Source organism: Tenrec ecaudatus, chromosome 9, assembly GCF_050624435.1.
Source record: "Tenrec ecaudatus isolate mTenEca1 chromosome 9, mTenEca1.hap1, whole genome shotgun sequence".
Classification (NCBI taxonomy): Eukaryota; Metazoa; Chordata; class Mammalia; order Afrosoricida; family Tenrecidae; genus Tenrec; species Tenrec ecaudatus.
Genome location: NC_134538.1, coordinates 83,190,524 through 83,209,774, shown reverse-complemented (window position 1 = coordinate 83,209,774; position 19,251 = coordinate 83,190,524).

Here is a 19,251-nt window from a genome sequence, read left to right as displayed (position 1 = left end):
CGCGCGCGGCCGGGGAGGAGCGGGGGGGCGGGGCCAGACGGCGGGGCGGAGCCTGCGGGGAGAGCGGGAGGTGGCGGCGGAGTGGCTGTCACTCCTGCCAATCAGGAGTCGTCTTGGGGGAGGTGGGTGGGGCGAGGCCCTGGGAAGGAGCCAGCGGATTCCATGACGCAGCCGCGGAGGTCGGGCCCTCGGTCTGCACAGGTGGGAAGGGCAGAGGGAGGTGAGGTTGCACCCCCGAAGCGGGGACCGTAGCTGCCCCTGCACCGTGCCCGCGCGCTGCAGGCGCTTCCTCGGTGTCCTTCGAAGGGCATTTCCGGGCCAGGGCAGGAGGGGCTGGCTTGCGAAGGTTCGAAAGTCAGACCGCGGTCCTAGCTGAGAAACACCTGGGGAAAGAGATGATCCTGGGGGCAGGGCGACGAGGGGCAGAGTGGGTGGGGACCTGGGCTCTGAGCCTCTGACCCCAACGTGCTGTGGCCGCGATGCACTTTAGGGCTTCGGTCCCAGGAGAAGCTTTGTGCGTGCTTTTTGTTCGTTGATGTAGTTCCTACCCGGGCACGGGGAAGGATTTGCCTCATAGTTATAGGGCAGGAGATCCTTAAATAGAGGGAAATCCAACCGATGAGCATGACCTCGCCATCTGCGGCCTCTGTTAGCCCAAGCGTGAATGCCAGCAACACGTAATTTGGGGTCAGTCGAAAGCCGCAAGTGGAGGGATGGGAATGAACTGAGGGACTGGCTACATCGTGGGCCTACTGTGTGCCAGGTGCAGTTTTGGGCAGGACTTACAGGTACCTACTTTCATGGGGCTTACATTCCGTGAGGAGTCAATAAAGAAGAAAATATGACTATATAGGCAAGAAAATGCTGGTGAACTAGAAGCCCAGAGGTGAAGGCACGGATGGCTTTTCCGCGGGGTGAGCAGCGTGGTTCATCCCGGAGGGCGCCCTGGGAGGGACTGCGGAGGGAGCCTGCAGATTCTTGAGCCTGGGAAAGGAGCGGCCACTCCCAGACTGGGGAAGAGTGGCCCAGGACTCTGAACACCAAGTACCGCACGGACCCCTGCAGCTTGGGGTGTGACACACCGGGCTTGCCACCTGGTACAGCGTATAGGTAGAGGTTTCCATTCCAACACCTGCAATCCATCTCTCTCTCTCTCTCTCTCTCTCTCTCTCTCTCTCTCTCTCTCTCTCTCTCTCTCTCTCTCTCTCTCTCTCTCACACACACACACACACACACACACACACACAGGTTTGTGAGGCTATATCTGCAACCATGCCATTCACATTTCTTATTTCTCATCCTGTGTCTCCGGAGTCTCAACCATCCCCATTGTTGACTGATTGCCCAGGGCTGTCAGTGTGGAATCTAGCCAAGGAGGACCGAAGGTCCCTGAGATGCTGCAGAATGAAACTCAGTGAGTCGCAGCTGCCAAAGTCTTCACGCGCCGAGCCTTATTGGAGAAGATTTTAAGTGGAATGACTGGAAGGACTTTAACCCACCCCCAACCCCCGACAAACCCCGGGCGGAGGAAACGTCTGGCAGGCCCACGGACCCTTAATTTCTTATTCACAGAGGCACCTTGCCCACGCTCTGCTGCTGCCGCGGGAACAGTTCAGACTTCATGTGCCCACCACCCTTCCATTGTTTTCATAATTTTCTAAGAAAGACGCTCTCCGTCCCCCCCCCCACAAACTCATCTGTATAAGAGAGAGTTTTACATAAAGGGTAAGTACATTAAGAAAGCATCCTGACCCAGTGCTGTCAAAGCCATGAGTCCAACATTAGCCCATCTGTCTGACACCAGTCTACAAAGTCCTCCTCATTCTCACACAACACACGCAATGACGCCGACTGCAGGAGGAAAGCCGAATCAGAGAATGTGTAAGCATCTCAGCACTGGCAGGCGTCTCCACACGGCTCTCCAGCACCCACAGTTGCATCAGGGTGGGTCCTTGTGGCTTCTCCTCAGGGATGTCTCCCAGGAAGTGAGCCTTGCCAGCTGAAGCAGGGAACTGCTAAGGCAGCTGCACCCTGTTCCAACCATCAGAAAGCAAGAGACCAGAGAACTAGAAAGGTGAGGCTCACCAAGCCATTTCTCGCTCCACCCTTCAGTTAATTCCATATGTGTTTATTGGCCATGTTGGCACAATAAACCTTAACTATCTCATTTGTGTGCATATTTTTCTGTTCGTACTTACAGCAGTTAATTGGATAGGACAGGAGAAAGTTATTCAAAGTGTGCCGTGGCTCCAATAAAGAGAGGAATTCACTGTATCTTTTCTTAGTTCCATTTCCTTTGAGTTACCAGCAATTTGACTCCTAAAACCAAGAGGAGGGCGGGTGGGAATTAAAGTCAGAACCCAAGCAGAGCTCTTTATTCTTGGAAAATCTAGGCAGTGGCCTAAAATTAGCCTTCTTCCTTGGAGTCTTATTTTAAAGCAACAATGAATGTCTACTGGACAAAAATCCGTGGCTTTGTAGTACTGACGTTCCTCTGAACTGCTGAAATAATAAATAAATCGGGGTGACCTCCCCACAGATGTGGAAATTTTCACAGTTGGCTGCCCTTACAAAGAGTTTGCTTGGTTTCTGAAATTCATTATAGGTGCTGCTTGATGTTTCGTGTCTTAATAGCAAAGGAGGAGCCCTGGTGACAGAGCGACTTCAAGCGCTCAGGTACAATCTCACAGGTTTGGCGGTTTGAGGCCTCCCAGTGATTCTTGACAGTACCGTGGGTGGCTGAAGGGACATACTGATCTGTCTTAGAAGAAGCTCCTTAAAGCGAGGATGGCAAAACTTTGTCTTACATGCTTTGGATATATTGTCAGGAGAGATGAATCCCTGGAGGGCATCGTGTTTGGGAAAGTGGAGGGGCAGCCAAAGAGACGAAGGTCCCCGAGGGATGGGTTGACATCTGCCTGCAGTAATGGGCATGTTGTGTATAGAGTCACAATGGGTCAGAACCAACTAGATAGCACCTAACAACAACAAGAGACTCTGTTCTCCTCAAGATTAACAACGCAAAACGTACTGTTCTTGAGTCCATTAGGCCAGAGGAGAACTGCCCCTGTGTGTTTCTGAGACTCTACAGGAGTAGAAACCTTCATCTTTCTCCAAAGGAATGGTGGCGGTTTTGAATCTCTGGCCTTGTAGTTAGCAGCCCAAAGTGTAACCCATAGGCCACCCGGGCACCATCCTAAAGATCACAGCCTAGAAAATCCATTGGGCATGTGGTAGCTAAATAATCATTTGTCAATTTGAGAGGACTAAGAGTGAAGGGGTGGAAGCCAGCCTGTCAATCAGGTCATAGCCAAACCTCTGTGTGGGCATGAGGATTCTGGGAACTCCATATTCCTCCTTGGGGGTGGGAGACATTCGCTCTCGCTCTCGCTCTCGCTCTCTCTCCTCACTCCCTTTGAGACATTTCTGACGAGAGGCCACATGAAGCTACCCTGATGCAGCAAGAGCCCTGGGAGCTGGAGGAGCCATGTGGAGACCCTACCAGCACTGAGATGCTGACAGTGCCACTGGATCCACAAGATTTCCCCCCCCACTGACCAGTGACCTTCTTGCATTCAGCGTCATTGCATGAGTCTGGAGAAGATTTATAGATTGGTATCGGACATAGGGGCTATCTATCAGACTTATGGACTTGATCTGCACTGGACTGGGTTGTTTTCTCAGTATTCAATTGCTCTTGTATATAAAGCTCTTTCCTATACACATATGAGTGTCTACGAATGTGTTTCTCTAGTCTACCCAGACTAACACAGGAAAGTTCTGCTCTGTCACCTGGGATCACTGATTCGAAACTGACTCCATCCTGGGGCTAGATGACCTTTAATATCCTTCGTAGCTTCAGCCTTCCACAACAATGTCCGCAGACAAATGTGAAAAGAAAGTACTGTGTACTTTACCTCTTCGCTCTGTCTTGGAGAGGAAATCAACCCCTGGAGAGTTCCACCATCTCAAACTTAGTCATATCGTCTTTGGGTGGTCAGAGGCTATGTGTTCTACATTCGTCTTGCCTAATCCAACACCTGCAGGAAGCATGTGATGATGGAGAAGCAAAAGAGGACATCTTTGTCTGAAAGCAACATGCCGCCTCCTGCTCATCAACAGTTGTCTTGTGTCTGTCTGCCTTCCTCACTTTTATCTACAAAGTGAATCAAAGTAGTTGCATATGAAATCCTTGTAAATAAAGTGCTGGTGAGCTCATGCCTGAGGATCGCACAAAAATTCTCAGAGTAGAATTGTACCCAAGGCGTAATGGACTGCACTGAGGCTTATTGGCCAGGCTCTTCTTTCTCCCAAGGAGCAGCTGGTGAGTTTAAACTGCTCACTTTGGAGGTGGCAGCCTACCAAGTAGCCCTCTACACTCCCAGGGCTCCCTTTTCATTAAATAGAGGTTACTGTCCCCTTTGGGTATCGTCCCATTATTAGTAGGTTCTCCAAGAGATCCAGTACTCTTTAGGGGGTATCCTGCCCTCGCTGCTTTTACAAACACATGTATGGAGCAGCTCAGACATGCACATCAATAACTAAAGCACAAGCCCGAAATGGAAACTGTCCTAAGAGACTTACGGGAAATGTGTTGAGGCGGGGGCACAATTATTTGGGGGAATTAGGAACAGAGAGTCACTTCCCAGATGTCTTTAGGCATTCTTAAATTATTGATAAAATTTCACTATCGTGACGGTGAAGCCATGCTTGTAGGGGAAGTTGGAACACTGTTTGCGCTCCTCCTTCAACTACAGATCCTGCTTCAGACACAGACCCTACTTGGCAGAAAAAGACCTAAGAGTCACAGTTTCATTCTAACTCTAAATTGAGTCCTTTTTTCCCATCAGATATTTTAACTTTCTGGGGTGTTCTAAAGGATGACTGTTCTCCTTTGGGGATAAGATACTAGCTTTCTCTCAAGAATTTGACGGCTTCTGTTTTTGATCATGGTGAGCTCTGGGAACACTGGCTCTTTTGAAAAAGGAGTCTAAAAGGAACACAGGGGCACAAATGCCATCTATTTTAAACCCTATTTCCTGCAGAAATGCAGGACCTAAGACGGCGGGCTGAGTGTTCCATTATCCTTTAGGTGTTATTTCTACAGCACGTGGGCATCCTATGCTGTCATTTTCTATAAATACCAGTGTAATATAACCAAAGCCACTGCCATCCAGTTGATTTCCAACTCGCAGCAGCCCTTATAGAGATTCTGAGTCTGGAAATGCTTACAGGAGCAGACACAGCCTCATCTTTTACCTGTGGAGTGGCTGGAGGATTGGGACCACCAACCTTGCAGTTTTCAGTCCAACGTTAACTCAATACCACCACGAGGGTCTCTTATAATAATAGCAGACAACTACATTTAGCCTTGACGTACAAGTCGCTGCTGAACTGGATGACCAAGACTGCTGCTGCTCCTTTGTACCCATCAGGAAGCTGCCTGGAAATCAGAGAGCTTTTCCAGAACTGCCACAAGCCACACCAGCAAAATCTGTGTCTCAACACCTGCAGTTCTCCATGCTTACCTCATTGCCAAATTCATCCTTTATGTGAGTGTCTCTGATTAGTTCATTCCAGATCACCCTTCAAGTTGACATATAGCTGCAAGAGAAGCTATGGGGTGGAATTTTCAACTTTCTATCTCTGCAACACAGGAAGGCTGTGGAAAGGAGGTTGAGTGAACCATGACATAACACCCCTCCCTATCGTGTCTTCTAAATCTTCAACAAATATGTTGGTAGAAAAGAGTTTGTGTTTTATCCTCTTTGTTGAATATCAGGCTTCATAGGGTAACCCACAAGGCCAAGTCTCCTCCCGAAATTCCTGTTAAGAACCCATGGTCTCCAGCAGCTCATCTTTGTGTTTACCTTTTCATTTCTTCCCAGCATTCTTTCATGTAGCTTTCCTCAAAAGAAAGTGCCCTGATCGAACATGTCCCTCTCCCGGGGCTGCAGATTCAGTGCTGTCCTCTGAAATAAATTCTTCTGGAGGGAGGAGCAGCAGTCCACATAGTTGGGATTGGGGCTGGCCCCTCAGGCCTCTCTATTGGTTCCCTTATTCGAGGGAGCAAATGAAGGGAGAGGAAAAGAGAGTGGAGCACATCCTGGTCCCCCAAGCCTGATATCCCTGCTCAGAGCAGCCAATACACAGAGAGGACCATATGGCCGGCCCCACTATGTGACATGATATTCCTCACTGACCCATAGCCCTACAGGTGACAACACTGGAGACATATGTGGGAATTGTACCCAATCGGACCCCACCACACCAAGGCAAAACACTAAAGGCATGGAACACAACAGCAAGGGAGAAAGAGCAAAGAAGTCCTGAGGGAGTGCCAAAAGTAAACTTTGGGGCCAGGGCGTGACACCCCATCAGACTCCACTGTAAACATGCCTAAAGATCAACAAACAAACCTTGAACTATTTACAGGCTTTTCTCTTTTATTGTCATTGTTTTCTTGTTGTTGTTGTTTTGTTTTGCTCTGTCTTGTTTTTGTGCATATTGTTATATCTCCACGTCTATCTAGATAAGAGAGGTGAGATAAACAATCTGGAGGAGAAAACAATTGGACTAACAGTTCCAAGGGGACATGGGAGAGGGGAAGGTGGGGGAAAGGAAGTGGTATTAACAAACCCAGGGACAAGGGAACAACAAGTGATCCAAAATCGGTGGCGAGGAGGGTGTGAGAGGCCTGGTAGGGCTTGATCAAGGCCAATGTAACTAAGAGAAATTACTGAAACCCAAATGAAGGCTGAACATGATGGTGGGACAAGAGGAAAGTAAAAGGATATAGTGGAAAGAACTAGGAGGCAAAAGGCATTTATAGAGGTCAAAATACAGGCATGTACATATATAAATATATTTATATATGAGGATGAGGAAATAGATCTATGTATATATATTTATAGGTTTAGTATTAAGGTCGCAGATGGACTTTGGGCCTCCACTCAGGTACTCCCTCGATACAAGAACACGTTGTTCTAATAAAATGGCATTCCATGATGCTCACCTTCCCGACACGATCGCTGAAGACAAATGAGTACATAAGCAAATGTGCTGAAGAAGCCTGATGGTGCCCAGCTATCACGTCTGGGGTCTTAAAGACTTGAAGGTAAACAAGCGGCCATCTAGCTCAGAAGCAACAAAGCCCACATGGAAGAAACACACACCAGCCTGTGTGATCACGAGGTGTCGATGGGATCAGGTATTAGGCATCAAAGAACAAAAAAATTAAAGCATTGTGAATGAGGAGGAGTGCAGACTGGGGACCCAAAGCCCATCTGTAGGCAACTGGACATCCCCTTACAGAAGGGTCACGGGGAGCAGATGAGCCAGTCAGGGTGCAGTGTAGCAATGATGAAGCATTCAACTTTCCTCTGGTTCTTAAATGCTTCCTACCCTCCCAATTTTATCTTACAAATCTGGCTAGACCAGAAGATGTACACTGGTACAGATAGGAACTGGAAACACAGGGAATCTAGGACAGGTGATCCCTTCAGGACCAGTGATGAGAGTGGCGATACTGGAAAGGTGGAGGGAGGGTGGGGTGGAAAGGGCGGACCAATTACAAGGATCTACATATAGCCTCCTCCCTGGGGGATGGACAACAGAAAAGTGGGTGAATAGAGATGTTGTACAGTACAAGACATGAACAAATAATAATAATTTATAAATTATCAAGGGTTCATGAGGGAGGGGGAAGTGGGGAGGAAGGGGGAAAATGAGCTGATACCAAGGGCTCAAGTAGAAAGCAAATGTTTTGAGAATGATGATGGCAACGAATGTACAAATGTGCTTGATACAATGGATGGATGGATGGATTGTGATAAGAATTGTACAAACTCCTGATAAAATGATTTTTTTTTAAAAAAAGAAGAAAGTGCCCTGTTCCGTGATCCTTATTAATTACCCACAATTTCCCATTGATCACAGTAAGTCAGAATATCACACTCAAATGGAATTAACATTAAAAGGAAATAGCTAACTGTCATGCTCCGCTTCAGACTGTTAAAATAATGAACAGAATGACTCAGAGTGAAAATAGACTTGTCTGTGAAAAGTAGATACATCGCGTCAAGTGTATCAATAACAGCAGGCCATTTTTCCCCTCAATGTGAGTACGACTGGCAGGGATGATACCATGGCTAATCCTGGAAGAATGCTTTCTTTCATTGTTTCTTACAAAAACAACTTTCCAACAAAAAAACAGACATTAAAGAATGGGAATAAAATCGCCTGTAATGCTACCTCCGGAGAGGAAAAACAACACCTGTTCTCATTATTCCGTGTTTACTTGTAGGGCTTTACATGCAGTTGTGGTTTTAGGGTAGATGCAGAATCAGATTCCATTTTTTATTTTATACTTTTCCCAAATTGCTGCTTCATACTTATCAGCAGAATGTTGTGACTTCATTAAGATGATATATTCAAAGACAATGGAAAACTCCGAAAAACATGCATGATATCAATTAAAAGTATACCATTACAGAAATAGCTATTTTGAATACAATGACCTGTGTTTAAATACTGCCTTCTCCATCTTGCAATTCTTTCACCTGAGACAGCTAACCTAACCTTTCTGAGCTTTTGCTCCTTTATTTTAAAAATGAAGTTCATAATCTTTGCCCCATAGTTATGGATTTTGAAAGTAATAATATGATGACCTACACAGGTAGGTCTCCAAGGAAAGTAAGATTTTCATAATATTTTGGAGAAATGCCCTTTTCCATGAGCACCTCCCTGTCCACCTCTTCCACCCAACTGATCTCTTTTTTAATTCATGTAACAAAATATCTCCCCACTACTTGCTCTTTAGAATTCCTCCCTTAGAGAAATTCCTGGAGTGGAGTTACTTGATTGAAAGATAAAGCATGTCCCTGGCTCTGATATAGAAGGGTGAGTGTTTTCTTCCAAGACAATTCTGGGGAGACTGGGAGCCACGACCCTCTATTGAGCAGCTGAGCTTGTGGACCATTTGCACCACCTAGGGACTGCCTCTACCAGCCCTGGTGACATAGCTGGTTGTGCATGGGGTTGCTAACCCAAGATTTACCATTGGAAACCACCAGCTGCTCCTTGGGAGAAAGGTCAGACTTTCTGCTCCCATGAAGATTTCAAGACTTAGAAACCTAGGGACAGTTATACCCTGCCCTAAATGGTTGTTATGAGTCAGAATCGACTCAATGGCTTGATTTTTTTGAAGAGACTTCCACGTTAGAGAGCAGCCTTGCTAAGGAAGCATAGAGTAATTATAACTAAACAAGTAAAAGTCCAAAGTGACTTGTGTAGCCTACAAGCTGGACCACCTATGTACTTACGGATATGACACCTGGACATTTCCTTCCCAACTAAGTTATCGTTAGATGCTGGCAAGGCAGCCCAGACTCATAGTGACCATATATGTACAACTGAATGAAACAGTACCCGGCCCTGTCCATCCTCACAGGTGGTTGTATTTATGTTGGAGCCCATTCTTGCAGCCAGTGTGCCAATCCTTCTCATTTAGAGTCTTCTTTTTTCACCAACCCTCTGCTTTATAAAGAAGGGTGTTCTTCTCTGTGGACTGGTCTCTCCGGATAACACGTCCAGAGTGCCTGGGACAAAGCATACTCATCGTTGCTACTAAAGAGCATTCTGACTGTACTTCTCCTAAGTGTTCTTCTGGCAGTATATGATACTTTCTGTATTCTTCACCAACACCATAATTCAATCGCATGCATTTTTCTGCTGTTTTCCACGTGGATGTAAAGTAATTGAAAATTCCTGGATCTTGGGTGCAATAAATGACAATGGGGCCATAGCTGACTTCCCTATTGCCGTGAGGCAGGGGTCAGGTATGACCCCCACCCTCCTTCCTTCTTAACTTACTGTGACATCGACTGTTCCTCCCACACACTATTCTGTGCTGTAATCCTTCATTGCAATGGCCACACAACTCACAGACAATACTCACAATCAAGGGGGTGCATTAGGGAAATTTACAGGTTACCACATCAGGATCAGCAAACAGAAAGGATACATTTGCTGGTCTCCTCAGCCAGCAGCCACGTCTCTTTCCGGTTCATAGTATCTGAGCCAAGTAATTGCGTGGCCTCTGCCTCCGTGGGCCAGGAAGCCAGCTCACCTGTCACTCTGTCCCGCAGTTGCATAGTCTCAAGCCACATAAGGAGAAGGTAGCCCATCGTCTCAGCGCTGTTCCTCTGAATCTCTGTGCACAGTCTCTGCGACCTCCCCTCTTCAAACAGAGATGGTGAACGTGCTCCTCCCAAGTACTCACTTCACTGAGTCTGCCTCTGATCCCTCTGGTAGCACTCACAATGCCCTGTTTTCACAGTTCCACAAAGGATTTGGTGGGAGCTACAGAGATTGGAGTAGAAGAGAAATATTAAAAATTTTCACTTCACCAGAACAGCAAGGGGAGCAAAGCAATGAAGTCCCCAGGGAATAACAAAAATAGACTTTGGGGACAGAGTGTGGCACCCCATCAGACTCTACCGGAAAACTTTCCTAAAAGTCAACAAACAGATCTTGGACTATTTATAGGCTTTTCTTTTTTTGTTGATTTTTGTTGTTGTTATTCTTTCTTTATTGCTTTGTTTTGCTGTCTTATTTTTGTGCTAATAATTGTGTCAGCATGTCTATCTGGATAGGATAGGCGGGTAAACAATATGGAGGAGAAAACAACGGGCCTGGGGGTTGTGAGGGAGGACACAGAAGAGGGGGAGGTGGGAGAAAGGAAGCGGGTGTTAACAAATCCAGGGAAAAGGGAACAGCAAGTGATCTAAAATTGTTGGTGAGGAGAGTGAGGGGACCTGATAGGGCTTGATCAAGGCCAATGCAACCAAGAGGAATTACTGAAACCCAAATGAAGGCTGAACATGATGGTGGGACAAGAGGAAAGTAAAAGGAAATAGAGAAAAGAACTAGGAGAAAAAGGGCATTTATAGAAGTCTAAATACATGCATGTACATATGTAAATATATTTATATGTGATGATGGGGAAATAGATCTATGTACATATATTTATAGGTTTACTATTACATATGTACATGCACTCACTAAATCCCAGATCCCCCAGAAGGAAAGTGGGTAATGCATATAAACAAAAGTTCTTGCACAAACACTTTAGATACAGTTAGTCACTCTTAAAAGTTAAGGGATTGTGGTAACCTTTCCCAAGCCCAAATGCCCAGATGCCAGCCAAGGGCAAAGTTGAAAACGGGTCTTTCTAAAGATGGTAGCAAGGTCTCCTATGTTAACTGTTTTGTTGGGGTTTTTTTTCGCTACATGCAAAATCAACTTTATTTTTTCTTGACAAAGATCAGGCAAAGCTGTTGAATTTTTAAGGATTTCTTTAGTTTCTTGGCTGTGTATTCATGACAGGATGCACATAACTTCTTTCCGGCAAAGTAAGCATTGTTTTCCCGGGGCATGTGTACAGTTAGACCGGGGAGGCCGGTATAGAAAACTCTCTAGCACTGTTTGAGGGTGTCTCAGACATGCCAATAACACCTTGGCCAAATCCAATAATCATGAGCCCATGCTTGCTGGTGTGTTTAGGTGCTGTTGGAGTGATTTCGACACACAGAGATCCTGTGTACAACAGAATGAAACACTGCCTGGTCCGATCCCATCTCCTCCATTCTTCCTGTGTTTGAGCCAGACTCTTCAGTGGCTTATCTTATCATCATCACCATTCGTGGCAGCTCTCTTCTCCCCTGGTGTCATCAGTCATCATGAAATGTGACTCCAAGTAGGTATGATTTTTAAGCACTTGTCCATACTTTAATAATAGACAATAAAATAAACCACCATTCCCTTCCCTGATTTTCTTCTCCTGGCCCGAAGCACCCAGGGCTAGGAAATCACATTTCCAAGCAGTGTTCGCTTTGGAGAAGCAAAGACCCCCCACTGTCAGAAACCATGACGCACTATTTCACAGCGGCACGGCAGTGGCTGGGCCAAGTGTGTACACACGATGTTGCCTGGGTGTGGGGCAGGGAATGACCACGGCACTGCCTGGGAGCTTGTCTTCAGAGTGGTGGGGGTTTGCTTTGTTTTCACACCTGTGGTGTTAGATTTGTGTTGCTCAAGTTGCAGGGTCAAAAGTGAACACCTTGACTTTGCATGGTGCACTCAAGACTCGAGTGGGCCAGCTATTCAATTAAACAAACGTAGACAGAGCACTGCAGCCACAGAGAAAGGGATTAGGTGCTGTGGCAATGAAAGGGGCCAGGGAAAGGTGGCACACAAGTAGAGAAGACAGACAGACACAAAGCACCATGGAGGCGGGAGGGCATCCCTGAGAACTCTACCAAGTGAGTTCTGATTTTGTTTCAGAAGGACCCTGCACACCTCTACACACACACACACACACACACATACACACACACACCAATGATCCATAGATGAGTTTAATTTTTTTTAAAAACCCATAGTAAAAGCAATAATTTCTAAGGGTTCTAAAGTCTTTAATAAACAATGACAAACACTTCTGATCTGAACAGTGTCTCATCTAATCTCTCAGAAACTGTGCAGTTTTCTTCCCCTTTTTCAGGTTAGGAAACTGAGGGTTCAGAAAGTTCACCAGAAGGCCAGGCTGCACAGATCATACATACCAGCACCAACGAGACTCCCATAAGCTTACTCCCTGGCAGTGCTTCTCCAAGTGTGGTTTCTGGGCCATTTGGGTCAGCATCCTCCCAGCCACTTGTCAAAAATGAAGAGGGCAGCGCCCCCTTGGATAGCTCAGCCGGCAGAGGGGAGGACTGTAGGCAATCTGCCAGAAGAGTTCCCTGAATGGGTCAAAACTTCCCTGAATGGGACCCAGAGCCATGTTTGTATGTGTGTGTGTGTGTGTGTGTGACTTTGTTTTGTTTTTTAACAACACCCCACCCCCCCACGCCCCGCCTCCCCCTGCTGCTGACAGACAGGCTCTCCTAAAGCAGCCAGCTCTAGGTGGCCTTTAAAGAGTTTCTCAAGGAGTGAGCCCCTAGGAGTCACTTGAGCTTTGTAATAAGAGCTCTCTCCCCCCATTCTCCCTTCAGCAGCTGAATCCTTTGTGAGCCTAGGAACTCTTTTTTTTTTTTAATGCTGCCTCTTGCTTAGATATACGCAGTCAAGTAGAAAGCCATTGATGGGGAACCCAGGATCTTAACTCAAAGGTTGTTCTCTCAAAGAGGAAAAGAACCTAAATGGCACCAGCAACAAAGCACACCTCTGACAGATCAAATGTCAAGTCCTTGGAAGTAGAAAGATGATCCAGGTGAAGGAAGGGAGCAATAAAGCCAGTGGGCACCCAATGGGTATGAGTAGAAGGCCAATGAAGGAAATTCAATAGCTGACAAGACTTGCTGACTTCAATATTGAACTTAGTCATCTCAGGAACTATTATGCAGATGTTTATCTGTATAGATATACTTTAAACTTTCGTAAAAATAAAGAAATCTTGCATTTTTCATGAGAGACAATATTTTAGTGGAATGATGATAGGTTTTAGAATAAAAAAATGCTTGGTTTCTACCTAGGACAAGGGACCCTCTGTTTTCCCCAAAGGGATATTAGCCAATATCTAGAGGCATGTTTTATTGTGACAATTGAAGGGGGTGATGCAGGGTGTTGTTAGGTGCTGTCAAACAGGTCCCAACACATAGGGACATTATGTACAACCGAACAGAAACCGCCCAGTCTCGCCCCATCCTCACAGGGTTATGCTTGAGCCCCTTGTGGAAGGCACTGTGTTAATCCATCTCTTTTTCACTGACCACCTGCTTCACTAAAACGGATGACCTTTCTCAGAGATTGTTCTTCTGGTACATGTCCAAAGAAAGTGAGATGAAATCTCACCACACTCTCTTCCAAGGACCATTCTGACCAGACTCTCCCCCAGACATTTCTTTGTTCTTCCAGCCATCCATGGTCCTTTCAATATTCTTCATCGAGCCAGAAGTCAAATGCATCAATCCTTCTGTGGTCTTCCTTATTCAGTATCCAACTTTCATACTTGTATGCAAATCCAGGGAAGCGGTTAAATATCTAAGAATGCACAGGACAGCTCCCCCCCCCACAACAATCATCTGACCCAAAATATTAATAGTGCAGTGATTAAGAACATCTGCTTTATGAGTACTGGTTACACCACCAGCCAGGTGTCTGTTCTTGAGCCTAACCCCTCTGAACCTCACTTAATCTTCCCATATGAAAAGTAGGGAGAATAATATCAATACCATGAGTGCTATCTGAAACCTTAGCCAAGCCCACAATTGTTGAGTCAGTTCTCACTCAGAGTGCTTATTATGTCACACACACACACACACACACACACACACACACACGATAAGCTGAAGCTCAGAGAGTTTGGTAACCAGCCCTAATTATACAGCTAGTGAATAGGCAGGACTGGACTACACAGTCCCGGTGCAAATATTATCTTTTCCACTGATGTGCTCCCAAGCTTCTAGGTGAAAAGGGTAGGGCTTTCTTGCCCACACAGTTGGATGAACTTCTAGAGCTCTCAAAGCCTCCTTCCAAAGATCTGATTCGAATTATTTGGATCCATTGACAGTAACTGCATAAAGCTAAGGCATCAAAAAAGTAATATCCAGGAGCCAAGAAATGATGGAAATGATGCCCTAATATCTCCAGAGGGTTATGAGGCTCTGCAATCAGGGCCTAATAGACTTGCTGGATGCAAATGGACAATCTGACGTCATGCTTCCAGGAACAAAAGCCCCGACTCCAGCTTTCCAGAAACACCGCCTGTTTAGAGAGCCCAACATCACTTCCCTGACTGCTTCCAAAGCGTACTGCGAAAGTACATTAGCTGGCAGCTCCTTACGCAAATGGATTTCTTCAACAGAAGATGACAGCTCCATAAACACAAACAACCACACCCGGCATTCTCCTTTTAAGAGATGTATTTCCATTGCTTTTCTGTTTTCAGAAATGCTACCCTTATTTCTTATCATGAGAGAGAGTTGGTGAATCTACAGTGCTGTTGTTCCCCGCTGCCAGCGAGCTGCTTGTAATAAAAAGCGACCCTGTGTGGAACAGAACCAAACCCTCCCTGCTCTTGTGCCACTGTCACCATCACGGCCGTGCGTGAGCCCAGGGCTTCAGCAGCAGTGGCATGTCACCTCATTGAGGGGCAGCCTGCTTTTCCCTGATCCTCTGCCAGCAGGTTGTGCTCGCGTAGGGACTTGTCCCTGCTGATACACTGTCTGAAGAAGGGGAGATTGCTTTTCACCCTCCACTCATCTAAGGAGTCTTCGGAGGGACTTTTTCCAACGCAGATTATTAATTAATACATCAGGCATTCCGTGGTTTTCGTCATCGCCATACACAGAGGAATTCAATCTTCATCCGTCTTCCATACTCATTGTCCATCTTTGGCACCTAAATGAGGCAATTGAGACGAAGGGATATCTTTATTTTTAACGTTTCAGAGAAGTCTTTTTTTTTTTTTTCAGAGAAGTCTTTTGCAGCAGATTTGCCCAATGCAATATGTCATTTGATTTTTTGGAATATTGCTTCCATGAGCTTTGGATGATGGATCAAAGTAAAATTAAGTCCATGAAAACTTTAGTACAAGATCCTACTTTACACATAAGTTTTGGCTCTAACTCTGAACAAACCACTCTGTTTTCTGGTATAGAAGTCTATATTTACAGACAACAACAATCTTAATTGTAAGTAGTAATAATAGCCATTTGTTGCATGCATATTATGCTCCACATACTTGAGAAGTAGTGCTATTATTTCCATTTTACAATTGAGGAAAATGGGGCTCAGAGAAGCTGGCTTGTCCAGTGTCCAAGACTGACAAGGACAAAGGGGGTTGTTGAGACTGGGGTCCTTTGAATCTGTAGCCTGATATGGCGCTGCTAACCCTGGCATGGGCGGCCGTAATGCAAACACAGCCGCCTACAAGGACAGCTTCACAGACAGACGTGCAGGTGCAGGGTTAGCAATGCCCTCTTTAGGAGATGTTTGACTACTTTGGAAGCATTAGAATTTTGAGTATAAACTTTACAGGACTGGTTACAGAATTCCAAGTTAAACTGGATTTGCATTCCATGGTCAACCCAATACATTCTCACAGCACTGTGTTCTTCCCCTTTAAAATTGTATCAGAGTTATAATTTTTATTAGGATGTGCATTTTTTAAGAATCATTTTATTAGGGGCTCATACAGCTGTTATCACAATCCATAAATATATCAATTGTGTAAATCGCATTTGTACATTTATTGCCCTCATCATTCTAAGATGTGCATTTTTGACACTACCTCTAAAAGTTTTCATTGACAACAACTGCAAAGACAATTCTTTTTCGGAGTCTAAATGCACAGTTAGGTCCAAAAGTCACATGCTACGGGACAACTCCAGATTTTCTAATCTGCCTGGGCTTCAGGCACTGCCACGGTTCAGAGTTCCCCATGAGAGCGTCCCTTCTGCATGGCTATAACCTCAGGGTTCCCTCTGTTCCCCACTCCCTGCCTCACAGACTTGAAATTTTATTAGAATTCCAAAATGCTCTGTACTTACAATAACGGTGACAGTTTTTTAAATCGTTTTATTAGGAGCTCATACAACTCTTATCACAATCCATACATCCATCAATTGTGTAAAGCACATTTGTACATTCATTGCCCTCATCATTCTCAAAACATTTGCTCTCCACTTAAGCCTCTGGCATCAGCTCCTCATTTTTTCCCCTCCCTCTCCGCTCCTCCCTCCCTTAGGCACCCTTGATAATTTATAAATTATTATTTTGCCATATCTTTCCCTGTCCAACATCTCCTTTCACCCACTTTTCTGTTGTCTGTCCCCCAGGGGGGAGGTCACATGCAGATCCTTGTAATCGGGGTTCCCACCCTCCCTCTACGTTCCCAGTATTGCCACTCACACCACTGGCCCTGAAAGGATCATCCGCTCTGGATTCCCTGTGTTTCTGGTTCCTATCTGTACCAGTGTCCATCCTCTGGTCTAGCCAGACTTGCAAGGTAGAATTGGGATCATGATAGTTGGGGGGGGGGGGGACGGTGACAGTTTTATTATAGCAAAAAGTATACGTAAGAAGAGCCACACAGTGATGTCTAGAAGGAGCTCTAATAGGAAGCGTTCAAATCTCAAGGAGCACAATGCCCTCCCAGGCATTAATGCTTATTGCCAACCAGGAAGTTCATGCAAGCTCCAATGTCCAGGGTTTCATCAAGGTTTCACTCTCTAGGCATGATTGATTGACTAATTTCCCACCTGACTAAACTTATCTGCAGACCCTCTACTCTCCCCAAAGTGGAGCTGGTACCACGTGGTGGGTCTTCAGAGCCCTGCACCGGCAGTCTTCTCGCTAGCAGAAACGATTGGGAGACTGGATACCTCCATGAACGTCAGAAACTTTCCAATTATTCACTTGAGAAATTCCAAGGTTTTGAAGCTTATCTTCCAGGCACTAAATCGTTCTTTGGGAAAAGTGATTTCCTCACTCCATATATATTTATGTGGCTATTTGATCAATCTCTCTATACTCTTCAAGATCCTTGATAATCAGTATTTTGCTCATTTTCGCAGAAGGACCTAGGACAAAGCCTGGAAGCGTGCTGTGTGCTTTGGAAAGTGCTCAGTGAACATGTGTTAAAACAGTACCTGGGTCGAGGGAGGAAGGTCAAGGGGGATGAGGGAAGGTCGCAAAGGGCTTCTGAGCAATTATTTCTCCATCCTTCAGTTAGTGAATTTCTCTTTGTTTTGCTATTTTTTTCTTTAAAAAAATCATTTTATTTGGGGGCTCTTCCATCTCTTAGAACAATCCATGCATCCATTGTGTCAAGCACATTTGTACGTATGCTGCCATCATCTCTTTCAAAACATTTTCTTTCTAATGAGCCCTTGGTATCAGCTCTCATTTTTCCCTCCCACCCCCAGGAGCCCTTCATAAATTATGAATTATTATTTTCGTACTTTCCACCATCTGTGATCGCTCTTCACCCATGTCTCTGCTATTTGTCACCCTGGGTGGGTGCGGGTGTGTGTGTATATGTCCATCATTGCAATCAGGTCCCTCTTTCTCCCCCCACTTGCCCCCTACCTTCACGGTATCACTACTCCCAGTATTGGTCCTGAGTGGTTCATCTGCCCTGGGTTCTGTGTGTCAAGAGTTTTTATCTGTACCAGTGAACATGCTCTGGTCTAGCCAGATTTATAAGCTAGAACTGGGGTCATGATAGTGGGGGGGGGAGCATTAAAGAACTAGAAAAATTCCGTATGTTTTGTCAGTGCTATACTGCACCCTGGCTGGATCTTTCCTTCTTGTGACCCTTCTGTTGGGGGATGTCCTATTGTTTACAAATGGGCTTTAGATCTCCACTCCAAGCCCCCTCATTCTCATTGTTATTATTGTTTGTTTTGAGTCTTCTGATGCCTGATCGCGTCAACACTTATGACCACACAGGCTGGTGTGCTTCTTCCATGTAGGCTTTGTTGGCTCCCTGCTAGATGACCGCTTGTTTATCTTCAAGTCTTTAAGACCCCAGATGCTGTATTTTACAATAGCCAGGCACCATCAGCTTTCCTCACCACATTTGCTTATGCACCCATTTTGACTTCACTGATTGTGTCAGGAAGGTGAGCATCACAGAATGCCAGGTTATTAGAACAAAGTGTTCTTGCATTGAGGCAGAGCTTGAGCAGAGGCCCAATGTCTGTCTGCTACCTTAATACTTAACCTATGAATATAAGTACATAGATCTATGCCCCTAGCTATACATATTTAAATATATTTACATATGTACATGCCTATATTTAGACCTCTATAAATGTCTTTTGCCTCTAGTTATTTCCTCTATTTCCTTTTACTTTCCTTTTGTCCCACCTTCATTTGGCTTTCAATAACTCCTCTCGGCTACATTGCATTTGTTCAAACCCCACCAGTCATTCTATGCCCTCCTTGCCATTGATTTTAAGTCACTGTTGTTCCCTTGACCCTGGGTTTGTTGGAACACCCTTCCTTCCCCCCTCCCCCTCTCTCATGTCTCCCTAGAACCGTCAGTCCCAGTTAGTAATTTTTATACAGTAAGTCCCCAGATTAAGATTGTTGGACTATGGACAACCCTAAGGGATTTAAGAACATGTTGTCATAACTCCGTTTGCACTCTAATTTTCAGTTAAGCACCATAGTTCATAATAACAAATGCAAACACTACTTTGTGAAACTCAAGAAAGCGGAGTCTTGAGTGGTTCATGCACTTGA